The sequence below is a fragment of the Myotis myotis genome, unplaced genomic scaffold, assembly GCF_014108235.1.
Source record: "Myotis myotis isolate mMyoMyo1 unplaced genomic scaffold, mMyoMyo1.p scaffold_m19_p_12, whole genome shotgun sequence".
NCBI classification, from domain to species: Eukaryota; Metazoa; Chordata; class Mammalia; order Chiroptera; family Vespertilionidae; genus Myotis; species Myotis myotis.
This window is the reverse complement of record NW_023416316.1, coordinates 49,875,729-49,888,544: the sequence shown is the minus strand read 5'-3', so window position 1 is coordinate 49,888,544 and position 12,816 is coordinate 49,875,729. Positions and strand designations below refer to the sequence as shown.

Here is a 12,816-nt window from a genome sequence, read left to right as displayed (position 1 = left end):
GAATTATCAGCCTGCTTGCAGCTGGGCCTGGTAAAAGAGCAATTAGGTTCTATCAGAACAAACAGCTATCAATAATGAGTTCTGAATTAAAATTACTAGCAAAGAAAGGAATCTAGACATCTGCAGGAATGTGAAAATATTTTTATAACCTAATCGCTGAGATCTGGACAGGGTATCACTGAGTTTTCCCAGCTGTACCTGCAATGTATTTTGCAATATTCCCAGACTGAAAGAACACTGAAATTTATTGTAGAAACTAGGCTGCGTGTTTGTTTGTTTTTAAATGCTGCTGCCTTTAAATCGTGATTTTGGTTTCATGTAATCAGCATGAAAACTTCCTATTTCAAACTTTTTTTCTGTGCCCCTGGTCATAAAATGAAGCTTAAAAATAGTTCTGTTGTCTTTATATTGTGTCTTTCCAATAAGGGTTCTATTGCTTGTGTGTTTTTCTTTCTATCTTTCTGATTTGCTCATATTGGGGTTGTTTCTTGCAGAGAAAACTTGCAAGGTGGGCTTCTGGCATCTGAGTTTTATTATAAGATAATTCCATATATTTGAAAGTATCTGGAGCTAGTAAAGTATTTGGTCTTTAAAGAAAACAACACAAAGGCTAATCTTTTTTTTTTTAAATAGCCCTTGCAGTCTGACCCTTTGCATTATAGTTTTAATCAGATCAAGATTATTTTAAAATTATATATAAACACATATACACACATGCATAGATTATTAGGAGTATATTTTATACATCTTTTTGCTCTCATTTACATATAAAATGTTATAAGAGGAGTGTCATTTATGTTACCCGAAGTATGGCCTATGGACCAGTGGCATTAGCATCACTCGGAGCTTCTAGGAAATGCACAATCTTGGGATCTCTGGGGCAGAGCCCAGGATTCTGGGTTACACTACCTGGGGATGTGTACAGATCACTTGGATGGATGTGTAATTCATAACTCCCTGGTAGTACCTTGCAGGGTGATGCATACATAGAAGAGAAATCTCTCATTTTGTATTTATTGAATATCAGCTTCCATCTGTTTGGTGTCACAATCTTACGAGTATGTTTTCGATCTCCTGCTATTACCCTGCATGAGCGGTAAACCCTGTTCTCTAGTCTCCCATCCTCAAACATGGCCAGTATGTCATTCTAAATACACTTGATACTAGTTTTCATTAATTAAGTAGCCATCATGTCTGAAGACTACAGTTATGACAGCCATCCATCTATCTGAAACAGAGCTGACCTCAATACAACTAAAACATAGCCAAAGTAGTTAATACATAGCCAGATACCTGAAGATAATTTTTAATCGGATGTATTGAGGTGACTTTGGTTAATAAAAACCGTACAAGTTTCAAGTGTTCAGCTCTGTAACACATCATCTGCATACTGAATTGTAGGCTCAAGTTTCTTTTCAGCATCATTCATCACCCCTTTGCCATCTTCCACACACACACACACACACTCCATTTTCCTTCTGATAATCACCATACAGTTTTGTCTGTGTCTTTTTCTTTTATCCCTTCACCTGTTTTGCACAGCTCCCCAACCTTCCTTCCCTCTAACAGCTGTCAGTTGGTTCTGTGTATCTATGAGTTTGCTTCTATTATGTTTCTGTTTATTTTGTTCATTAGATTCTACATGAATGTGAAGTCATAAGGCATTTGTCTTTCACTGACTTATTTCACTTAACGTAATGCTCTCCAGGTCCATCCATCCTGTCCAAAAAGGTTCCGTTTCCTTCTTTTTTATGGCCAAGTAGTATTCCATAGTGTAAATGCACCACAGCTTTGTTATCTACTCATCTAATGATGGGCGCTTGGGTTTCTTCCAGGTCTTGGCTATTGTAAATAATGCCGCCACGAACATAGGCGTGCATATATTATTTCAAATTTGTGTCTTGGGTTTCTTTGGATGTATTCTCAGAAGTGGAATCGCTGGGTCATAAGGCAGTTCCATTTTTAATTGTTTGAGGAAACTCCATACTGTTTTCTACAGTGGCTGCACCAGTCTGCATTCCTACCAAAGTACATTCTCACCAACACTTGCTGTTTGTTGATTAATTAATGATAGTCATTCTGACAGGTCTGAGGTGATATCTCATTGTGGTTTTCATTCGCATTTCCCCGATGATTAGTGACATTAGCATTTTTTATGTCTATTGGTGATAATGACTTTCCTTTTCTTCTTTTCTGTATTTTTTTTTTTTTTTGTCTGGGAAGCTCTTTATTTCATCTTCAATTTTAAATGATAGCCTTGCTGGAGATTAATCTTGGTTATAGGTCCTTACTTTTTATCACTTTGAATATTTCATGCCTATCTCTTCTGGCCTGAAGTGTTTCTATTAAGAAATCAGCTGACAGCCTTATGGAAATCCCAACTGTCTTTACCTTGCACTTTAAATTCTCTCTTTATTTGTAACCTTTGTCATTGTTATTATGATGTATCTTGGTGTGGGCCTCTTTGGGTTCTTCTTGTTTGGGACTCTTCCTGCTTCTTGGATTTGTGTGTCTTTTTCCTTCACCCGGTTAAGGAAGTTTTCAGCCATTATTTTTTAAATAATTTCTCAATCCTTTGCTCACTTTTTTTCCCCTCTGCTACCCCTATGATGCAGAAGTTGTTATGCTTGGTGTTGTCCCAGACACTTACACTTTCCCTCATTTTTAAAAATTATTTTTTCCTTTTGTTGCTCTGCTTGCATGTTTTCTTTTATCTTGTCCTCTAGATTGCTGTTTTGATCCTCTGCTTTATCTGATCTTCTGTTTCTCCCTTCTAGTGTATTCTTCATTCCAGATATTGTATTCATCATTTCCAACTGGTTCTTTATTGTTGCTTCTGTGTCTTGTTTAATGCTTACTATCCTTTTGTTTAAGTTCTCACTGAGATATCCATTCTTCCCCTAAGGTCCTAGAGCAGCAGTCGCCAACCTTTCAGACCTCACGGACCAGCAGTGGTCCACGGACCACCTGTTGGTGACCGCTGTCCCAGAGCATTCTTATAACCATTGCTTTAAACTCTTCATCTGTTATGAAATGGTTGCTTCCATTTCATTTCATTATTTTTGGGGGTGTTTTATCTGGCTCTCTTATTTGGGGCATATTTCTTTGCCTTCTCATTTTGCCTGTCTTTGTGTGTGTGTGTGTGTGTGTGTGTGTGTGTGTGTGTGTGTGTATGTCTGTATTAGATAGATTTGCTATGATTCCCAAACTTGTCATGATTGCTTTATGATGTCGGTGTCTTGTAGGACTCAGTGGCACAGTCTTCCAGATCACCTGCACTAGACCATACAAAATTTTCAACTTAAAAAGGAGCCTGCTATATTTGGTCAAACATTTAATAAAGTCACCCCTAATGCTTTGGCAGGGCCAGACCCAAATGATTTCATGGGTATTATATGGCCCAGGGGCCAGAAGTTCCTCACCCCTGGACTAGTGGGTCTCATACTTGGGGGCAGCACAATCAGGCACTCAGTGCGGGAAAGTGCCCCCCAGTTCAGAGCCATTTTCCGCCTGAGTCTCTGACCCTAGTTCCCCTAGAGCCGTGGATGGCAAACCGCGGCTCGCAAGCCACATGCTGCTCTTTGGCCCCTTGAGTGTGGCTCTTCCACAAAATACCACTTGCGGGCATGCACGTACAGTGCGATTGAAACTTCGTGGCCCATGCGCAGAAGTCGGTATTTTGTGGAAGAGCCACACTCAAGGGGCCAAAGAGCTGCATGTGGCTCGTGAGCGAGGTTTGCCGAGCCACAGTTTACCGACCACTGCCCTAGAGGCAGCTCACCGCAGGTTCATGTGGGTGCAGCCATCTGGCCCCTTTGCGGGAGCGAGCTCAGTAGGCCGAGCCACTAAAAGTCAGGTCAAGTGTGTCTCCCTTTGGAGAGAGTGGTGCCAGTTGTGCTCTCAGGGTGGTAAGGATGGTCGCCCCACACCAGCGCCCCAGAACCCATCTGCGTCCCCAGCAAGATGCTCCCAGAGAGAAGCACTCCAAAGTCCCAGCTACTCCAATTCCTCCGTGAGGCTGAGCTCAGTAGGGCAGAGCCATCGGGACTTGGGAGGACAGATCAAAACAGTCTCCCATTGGGGTTGTGCTGGCTGAGTCTGCAGGAGGCATGCAAGACTGGCCAGCGTTCCAAAGCCACACAACTCAGTGACTGTCGAGTGTCTGCCTAGAGCTGTTCCAGGAAGAGAACACATCAGAGGTCCCTGTTGGGAGCAGCCAACAGCCCTCTCTGCAGGACTGGAGCTTGGCAGGTGGTGTCACCAGCAGTTGGAGGTCCGTCCGGGCTAGTGCACTTCCCAGGTGGTGCTGTAAGAATAGGGGTGCCCAAGCCTTGGAAGATGGCACCGGGGGGGGGGGGGCGTGTGGGATAGGGATACAGGACAGGGACCTCAGTGGCTGGTCCTCCAGATCTCTGGGTGAGTGATAGAGAGCAAGACCCTGTGTGCATTGGCCCTTTAAGAGAGCACCCGTCTTTCTAGCAGACTCCCTCCTCTTCCAGGTAGACTGAGGCTCTGCTGATATTTCACTGCCCAAAGCTATTCAGGCTCCTCTTCCTGGCCCTGGTGCTCTGGGTTGGGGATTGGGTGTGGGGAGACCCCATGCTCCTCAGTGTGGACTTTTGCTGCTGATATAACCCTCCAGGATCTCAGCTGCTGCACGTGGGTGCAGGGATCAGCCCTCACCCTCTCTCTGCTCTTATTATGTTACTAGAGGCCCGATGCAGGAAATCCATGCAAAGGGATTGGCCCCTGCTGCCGTGGCCACCTCTGCCTCAGCCCCCACCCACCACTGCAGCCACCTCGGCCCTTGCAGCCCCAGCTTCGTCTAGAAGGTCATCCGGAAGGATGTCCGGAAAGATGTCCAGTCCAATTAGCATATTAGGCTTTTATTATTATAGCTGTGAAACCCCCCTTCACCTACCATGGAAAAATAAAATGCCCCAAGGAAATATGGTCTGGATAGGTCCCTGACCTCTCAATATTCTAGACTAGGGTCCTGATCAGGTCAGGTTCTCTGTGTTGAGGTGTGAACTTGTGCTCATCAGAGGAAGTCACACAAGGGTGAAGTGTACTTTTTCTTTCTAGAGAGACCAAGGGTCTGGGTGGTCTCATCCTTATATTTGCTTAACCTAACTCTACTTAGCATGCTCCCCTCTGTGACGTACCCCATGCTTTCTGAAACCCACTCCCCAAAAGCTGGCACTTAATGGCAGGACCAAGTCTGAATGGCAAAGAGCTGCCAACCATCACCCAGCCATATCCAGATCACTTCATAGTTTTATCAGGATAATCATCTAATCCATCTTATAATCCTTAGTCATAGTCATAAAACTCAATCCATTTTCATAGATGTTCTTTTTTAATATTCTTGCAGTTCACGAATGCCATTCTTGTCATTGCTAACTGTAAAATCCAATCAAATTATGAGCTGATATATGTACAGAATACTTACCATGATTTTGGGTCTATATATTATTGTCTTTGTACCCAACTAAATGTACTGTAAAAGCTCCTAATTCTATCGTCTTTCTTTGCCAGCTGAGTGAAGTATCAGTAAAAGGTCAGCATGAAAACTCCACCAGATTCATCAGGAAAGCCAGTTCTTAAGCACATCCCCAGAATGAGTTTAGCACAAAATAGCTCCCTTACGCCTCTTAATGTTTTACTTTTGTACATTACTACCGTATCACATCACGGGACATTAAGCATATTTCAACTCGTGGGACTAACTCAATCATGTTTTTAGAAATTGAAAACAAATGCTGTAACTGGATGAATGATAATATTGAAGTAATAGCAATTTCCTAGTAGGCACACTTGTTTAATGGATTGCACAGTCTATCGCTCACTGAAACCGTTTTGTTTTGTTTTGGATCGGCTTGTTTTTAAGGCAAAAGTTTGTCGATAATTTTAGTTGAATCATCGTCCTTACTAGAAGATAACTTAGAAAGTCAGTCGGTCTTCAAGGGTAACGGACCAGCCTAATGCTAGGCTTGGTTTAAAAGTGCTGTCCTCTTCCCTTTCTGCTGGAAAATTCTGTAGCATCGAAAATGTACTGAATTGTGCTGGCCTCAGCCTGAAGCACAGGGTTATGCACTTCTTTTTTCCTTTTGTTTAAGTTATTTAGAAAAATCAGTCTCTGTGCTTGGCAACTACCCTGACAGAAAACAGATAAAAATAAGGGTGGTTTATCAGCTTTGCTGTTCTTATCATGTTTCAGGTTGAAGGCTGTTGAAATGATGAAAAACAAACAGCACTAAATGGGGTTCCGTCATTATCACTGCTACGGGGAGCTGAATTTTCAGATCAAAGAAAAATGCATTTGCTTTTAGGACCACAATCCTTCATTTTGAGAGGTGCACCGCACTCAGACACCCAAGATGGGTGAAAAATAGAGTAAATTGGAGAAGGGAGTAAAATATGTGCTGCTATGGGAACTTGGAAATTCAAACAAAACGAGGCTGGCATACATTTAAAAGCTCGGAATTTTCATCGCTCAGTTTCTTAAGGGGGAAGAAAAAAGCAGTGCCTGAGGTTCCTCATTCCTGAGCAACTGGAGTAAAGCAAGCGTAAGCATGACTTGTTGCCATCTCCTTAAGTTAGAGGATCTCTCTCTATGTTTGTAAACATCTATTAAAAAAATATTCCCATGCCAGGGGCTTTGGGGAATATTCCTGTATATGTATCATTGATTCAGAGGGCAGTTTCATATTTTTAAACTTATGTTTTTTAAAACTTTGCAACTCACATTGAGCACCTCCGATTTCCCTGGCATGGCAGTTGCCATGAGAAACTATCAAAGGCAATAGAGACTAGAAAGCTGTTGTCATTCCCTTCCAGGAGATTATTAACTGGTATAAACATAATAACCAGAAAACAAAAATAAGGCAAGGCAGTTGCTAATAAAGAGGTATAGTTGCCGCCCAGCAAGTGTGACTCAGTGGTTGAGCATCAGGAGGTCATGGTTGGATTTTGTGTCAGGGCACATGTCCAGTTGTGGGCTTGATCCTGGGCATGAAGGAGGCAGTCGATCAGTGATTCTCTATTATCACTGATATTTCTATTTCTCTCTCCCTCTCCTTTCCAATCTCTGAAATCAATAAAAACATTTTTTTAAATAAAAGAGAGAGAGGTATAGTTACATGAGATCCAAGGAGGACTAAACCAAGGGGAGTCTTGATCCTGGATGCAGCACATGAGCTGAGTCGGGGGGTATGGTAGGTATCACCGGTAGACGTGATAAGAAGGAGGAAGGACCTGCATTAGCAAAGGCCTAGAGGTGGGAAAGCTTAAAATATGTTTGATTTGCTGGGAGCTCAGGGAAAGCCATGACTCTTATAATAAACACTAGAGGCCCAGTGCACGAAATTCCTCAGCCTGGGCAGTGAGCAGGGCCAGCCGGGGCCTCCCTTCCCCAGCTGCCTGCTGCCAGCCGGGGCCTTCCTTCGTTCCACACCACCCCAGGTGGTCAGCGCACATCATAGCAAGCGATCAAACTCCCAGTCTCCTGGTCAAACTCCCGAGGAAACACTTTGCATATTAGCCTTTTATATATATAGATATTTCCTGTTTATTGCCTATTTATGAACATGCAGTTATTTTAAATAACTGCTATTAATACAGTTCTATGTTTAATAAAAAATGTTATAAACAGTACTTTAAAAAAATGGAAAATAAGTATGTGGAGCATGCCCTTTTCCCCTCACTGCCTTTCAGCCTCCCTGGCTCCTTTTTAGTTATACAAGTATGCTAAGCTATTTCCCACTCCAGGACACTTCCTTTGGGACAGCATCCCTCCCCAAACGCTTTTCTACCCTTTTCACTCAGTAAAATTATCCTTGCCCTAGCAGTGGTCTGCTAGGGCTGCCATAACAAAGTACCACAAACCAGATGTCTTAGATAATAAAAGTATTTTCCTCACAGTTCAGGAGGCTGGAAGTCCAAGAGTGAGATGCCATCAGGGCTGGTTTCTGGTGAGCCCGCTCTTCTTGGCTTCAGATGCCACCTGCTAGCTGTGGCCTTACATGGGCTCTCCCGTGCATGTGCCCAGGGAGAGCTCTGTGCCTCTTCTTACTCTTATAAAGTCCAACTGGGTTCAGGCCCCACCCTTAAGACTTCATGTAACCTTAATTACCGTCCTAAAGGCCCTATCTCTAAACACAGTCACCATGAATTTTTAGGGGACACAATTCAGTCCTTAACAGGTATCAATTTATTCTTTTTAATTTTAAAAAATATATTTGTATTGATTTGAGAGAGGAAGGGGGGAGAGAGAGAGAGAGAGAGAGAGAGAGAGAGAGAGAGAGAGAGAGAGAGACACATACATCAATAATGAGAGAACATCATTGATCGGCTGCCTCCTGCACACCACCTACTGGGAATCGAGCCTGCAATCTGGGCATGTGCCCTGCCTGGGAATTGAACCATGACCTCCCGGTTTATAGGTTGACACTCAACCACTGAGCACAAGTATCAATTTAAATGGCATTTCTTCAAAGGCATTGTGCTAACATCCTGCACATTTACCTCACAGCAGTTGCTGAGATTTATAATTATACATTTATTCACATGATTATTTAATATCTAACCCCTCCCCCCCCCCGCCCCAACCTGTAATTTCCCTGAGGAAAGGCCCATGCGTGTTTTGCTCACCACTTTCCTGAGTTTGGCACATAGTAAGCACTCAGTAAGTATGTGTGGGTAATTGCCTGCAGAGGCATATGACAGAGTATATAGCAACTGCGGATGGAAGAACAAAATAATAGGCACTTTCCTGTCTGTCCCTAGGTAATGGGAATGGATGAATTAGGGTAGTCAGTCTGCGCTAATAAAGTATAACAACCAGTTCCGTGCTCACTAGTGTCTGGCGGGGGGGTGGGGGGTAGGGTGGGGATGTTTACCAATTTACTTGGTGTAAGTACTCCCACCATGGCCAATTTCAAGCTACAAATGTGACAGCACTGAATGATACTCAGTAGCACCCCATTATATAATATCTTTCTACCTCGAGAGCATAAATGTAAAATAATTAGAAGCAATGTGTTTTGAATATTACCTTTATTTTTATATATATTTAAGCAGAAATTTTCATTTGAGCAATTGGCTTTTGCCAGCTCCAGCACACCACTGATGAATAGTTGAATAAAATTGTAGAGGTCGGATGCACAGAAATGTATAATTTATTATTGTTCAGGGAAAGAGGCAAACACAGGCTAAGCTGGTTCTTAAATTTTAGACCTGAAAGAGTGAGAGTGAGAAGAGCAGATTTGAGCAGAGAAGATATTAATCTGAGAATCTTTATATTTCTTGAGAAATTTGAGGGTAGTTTGAAATAGATGTCTTCCCTTATGCTATCGCTTTAGAAATCCGTTGTATTGCTGAACCATGAAGGGGGATGAGAGAAAGGAGGACAGAACTTTGGGGATATTCAACTACATTTGGGGGCTGACAGGGGTATTCAAATTAAGGAAAGAGCTACAGATGGAAAAGTCCAGAGAGACAGGGGAATAATCAGCACAGGATCTAATGGGGGGGATATTCCTTACTGAGGAGCAATCTAAAGGAGTTTTGGTAGATTTCTGAAGATAACAAGGTTGATCTTTGTTTTTCCTTTCCAACTTGATAGAACTTCTAAAAGGTCATGGAGTCTATAAACCATTACAGAGTCACAGTTTTTTGTTGTTGTTGTTGTTTGCTACTGTTATGAGTTACATGTTTCGGCTTATTTTGTGTTTGAGATAATTATAAAATTTTTTCCCTTCCTACCATCGACCCCAAAGGAATCATCTCTGACGTTCCCCATACTCCCCCAATCGGTATATTAGAAACCAAGAAAAACTTTTCAAGAAAACTGCATTTAGAATAAACAGTACTAAAGGGATATTATTGAGGGGTGAGCCACAAGAAAATCACTGTATTTGACAATTGTTGCTGCCCCAAATGACAGAAAGCCATGTGAAACAGTGGCGGTACCATGAAATGTGGTGTAAAGTGTAGCATCTCAGAGCCTGCATTTGAGTCCCTGTTTGACTATTTGCTACTAGCACTAGGAATGAGTTCAGGGAAGTTCTCGAATGTTATGACTCACAGAAGGGAAAAGGAAATGGACATATTTGCCGAATGCCTCCCAGGGACCATGCCCTGGGGTAGGAAGGCATTTTACTGCCATCTCATTTACCATCCCAGTATACGGGAAAGCAGAAAATTCCTCCAACAGTAGATATTATTTATTGGAAATAGGAAAAGAAAAGGGAAGCAGCTCAAGGAGGCAGAGTAAAGCAAGATTTTGAAAGCCTAATGTTAAATTATCCAGTGATGATTCTATCATAATTTTCCCAGATTTAACATTGTTCTTTGCAGTCAGCTTCAGGCGTTGGATTCTTTACCTACAAAGTAACTGCCTCTTCCTTTATGTTAATCATCACTATTCACACATTATTATTATGTTAATTATCAGAATTTAAGAAAAACAGGAGAAAGGTTAAGTGACTTTCTCAAGGGCATCCAGCCATTGGTATCTGGAAAAAGTATCTTGAATCTCATGGTCTTGCTTCAAGCTAAGAGATACCTCTCCCATCTAAAACCCTTAAGAACTCTTTATTTTAGAGAAGAGGTAACTCACAAGTTACAAGGATCTGCTCCTTCCCCATCTTCCATCTGAACACCAAGGCTGGGCAGCTAACAATATTTTATGTTTGGGGGAGAAAAAGTAGGTTTTTCACCAGTCATAATCTCTCTTTTTTGTTTTCCCACAATTCATGATTTAGACCTCAGGCACATATTTGATTTTTTTTCCCCTCCCTATTTTTTAGGGAACAAAATGCTTCATTACCACCATGAAAAGGTTGATATCGCTTGGATCTAGAGTTATTCCTAACAATTTTGCAAGATTCTGTGGTATCTTTCTGCCAGCATATAGAACGATGCATAATCCACACATGGTCCCTGGGCATATTTTGAGAAAATATTCTTGTCATTATCTAGAATTGATTTGACATGTAGGACTTAGTTATTACGCGTATTGTGTGATTTAATATATATTATTCATGGTCTTAGAGCCTGCCAAACATGGGGGCTGCCTCCCTTTTCCAGGTTAAGTCTTACTAAGTTTCTTTTCATGGCCATGCAGTGGCATATCAAGAGATTAAGACATGGAATTGGCTCGAATTATTTACCTGTCTCTCTATTGCCTATCAAGGGATGGTGGCGCAACCTTCAGTTGGACTCTGCGTAGTTCTGAACTGTGATCATATGTGGGATTTCTCTCACTGACTGGAGAGCCCTGCCTCCACAGTAGGCTCACTGAATCTGGGTGGGCTGCTTATTACAGGAGGCCTGCCGTGCCAATGACTCATCCATTCACTTACTCCCTCAACATTGGTGAGCACTGACTGCATGCTTGGTGCAGGGCACACCAAGGGAACAGAAATGCAGTTTCTGCTCCCAGGAGATGCTCTATGACTTGTGAATGAGGCCTTAGCAGACTAATTAATACTTGGTTGTGACTGGGACTGCAGTAGTGGAGTGTTAGGACAACAGGGGATCTGGAACATGGGGTGATGAGTCCTGCTGGGGGATGGGAGGGTGGAGATTGTCAGGGTGGGGAGTATCAGGGAAAACTTACCATTTCACACGTTTATGTGCTAGAACCAACCAAATAAAGTGGGGCGCTGTGGTTCTCAGTGCATGGGTTTTCCCAACTGTGTTGTACTAACAAATGTGCTGTCATTTCTAAGGCTCTGTGTCTCAGAAGTATTTTACATTCCACCTCAGATGTCATTTTGTGGTTTAAACCTTGAATGGAGTCTTAGAATCATATCCAGAGACTCTCTGACTAGATACTGACAGTCATTTTTTGTGCCTGACAGGACATGAAGAGATGTAAGCAATTTTTAAATAGCAGTCATATCACCATCCCACGTAACCTCATCCACAAACTTCAGGTCTCCTGTATGGAAGCTGGATTTGGTCCATACTGCTCAGTAGTTTAAAAGTATTAGTTGTTGCAAAATGCTCACTTACCACCTTGCAGCTACTTGGCTGGAGAGAAATTGCCATTTAAGTTGACTCGGGCACCCTCATGCTCATTAAACTCATTCATTTGGAGTTCTAGTATGTTCCCTGCATAGGTGCCTCACCAGGTCTAGAAAGTGTCACATGGAGCTCCCAGAGCCAGCAGCAGTACAATTGCAAAAGCCATTACTTCTCTTTTACTATTCCAGCCACCTCAACTCACCATCCTTTCTGTTCTTCAGTCTTGGTGCAAATGCCATATCACGCCCAAAATATCCCTTATTTCTTGTCTTATAAATAGCTATGTAGAGTAGACTCTGAGATCTTTAAGGTAGGACCTAAGTCATCTCTAATGTTGTATCCCCTCTGTCACCTAGCAAAGTACTTCATTGTTCATTGAATGACGAGCTGGACAGGTGCACACATAAATGAACACATATGGGAGACAGTGGCATGTAGTGATTGAAGGAGGCCATCTGTTGCATGGTATCTAAGCTGGTGATATATACCTATTGATTACATGTTTCCCAGCCAGGTAACCATCCATGACCAAGCATTTTCTATTCAAGCATACTTGATACATAAATAGACTCAGCCTAAATGATTTGATAAAAGATAAAGAAGGCTCCCCTTGAGATTTAAGAACACAGATGTGTTATTTTGTTAATTTAGTTTTCAACACAGGAGGAAATTCCAATGTTTCTACTACCTGAACCTGTGATCCAGTTAAGTGGGTTAGATTGTCTCCTTGCAGTGGCAGATCTTGTCTTTGTGCTTTGTTGACTCTCTCACCTCTTCTTCTTT

The 12,816-nt window shown here is 42.3% G+C and overlaps 1 protein-coding gene across 25 annotated transcripts in view; it reads left to right on the top strand.

Annotated features, from left to right (window-relative positions):
• The window catches only part of PTPRD (protein tyrosine phosphatase receptor type D), a 1,393,726-nt gene that overhangs the window by 1,366,451 nt on the left and 14,459 nt on the right, over nucleotides 1-12,816 (top strand). The window lies entirely within an intron of this gene.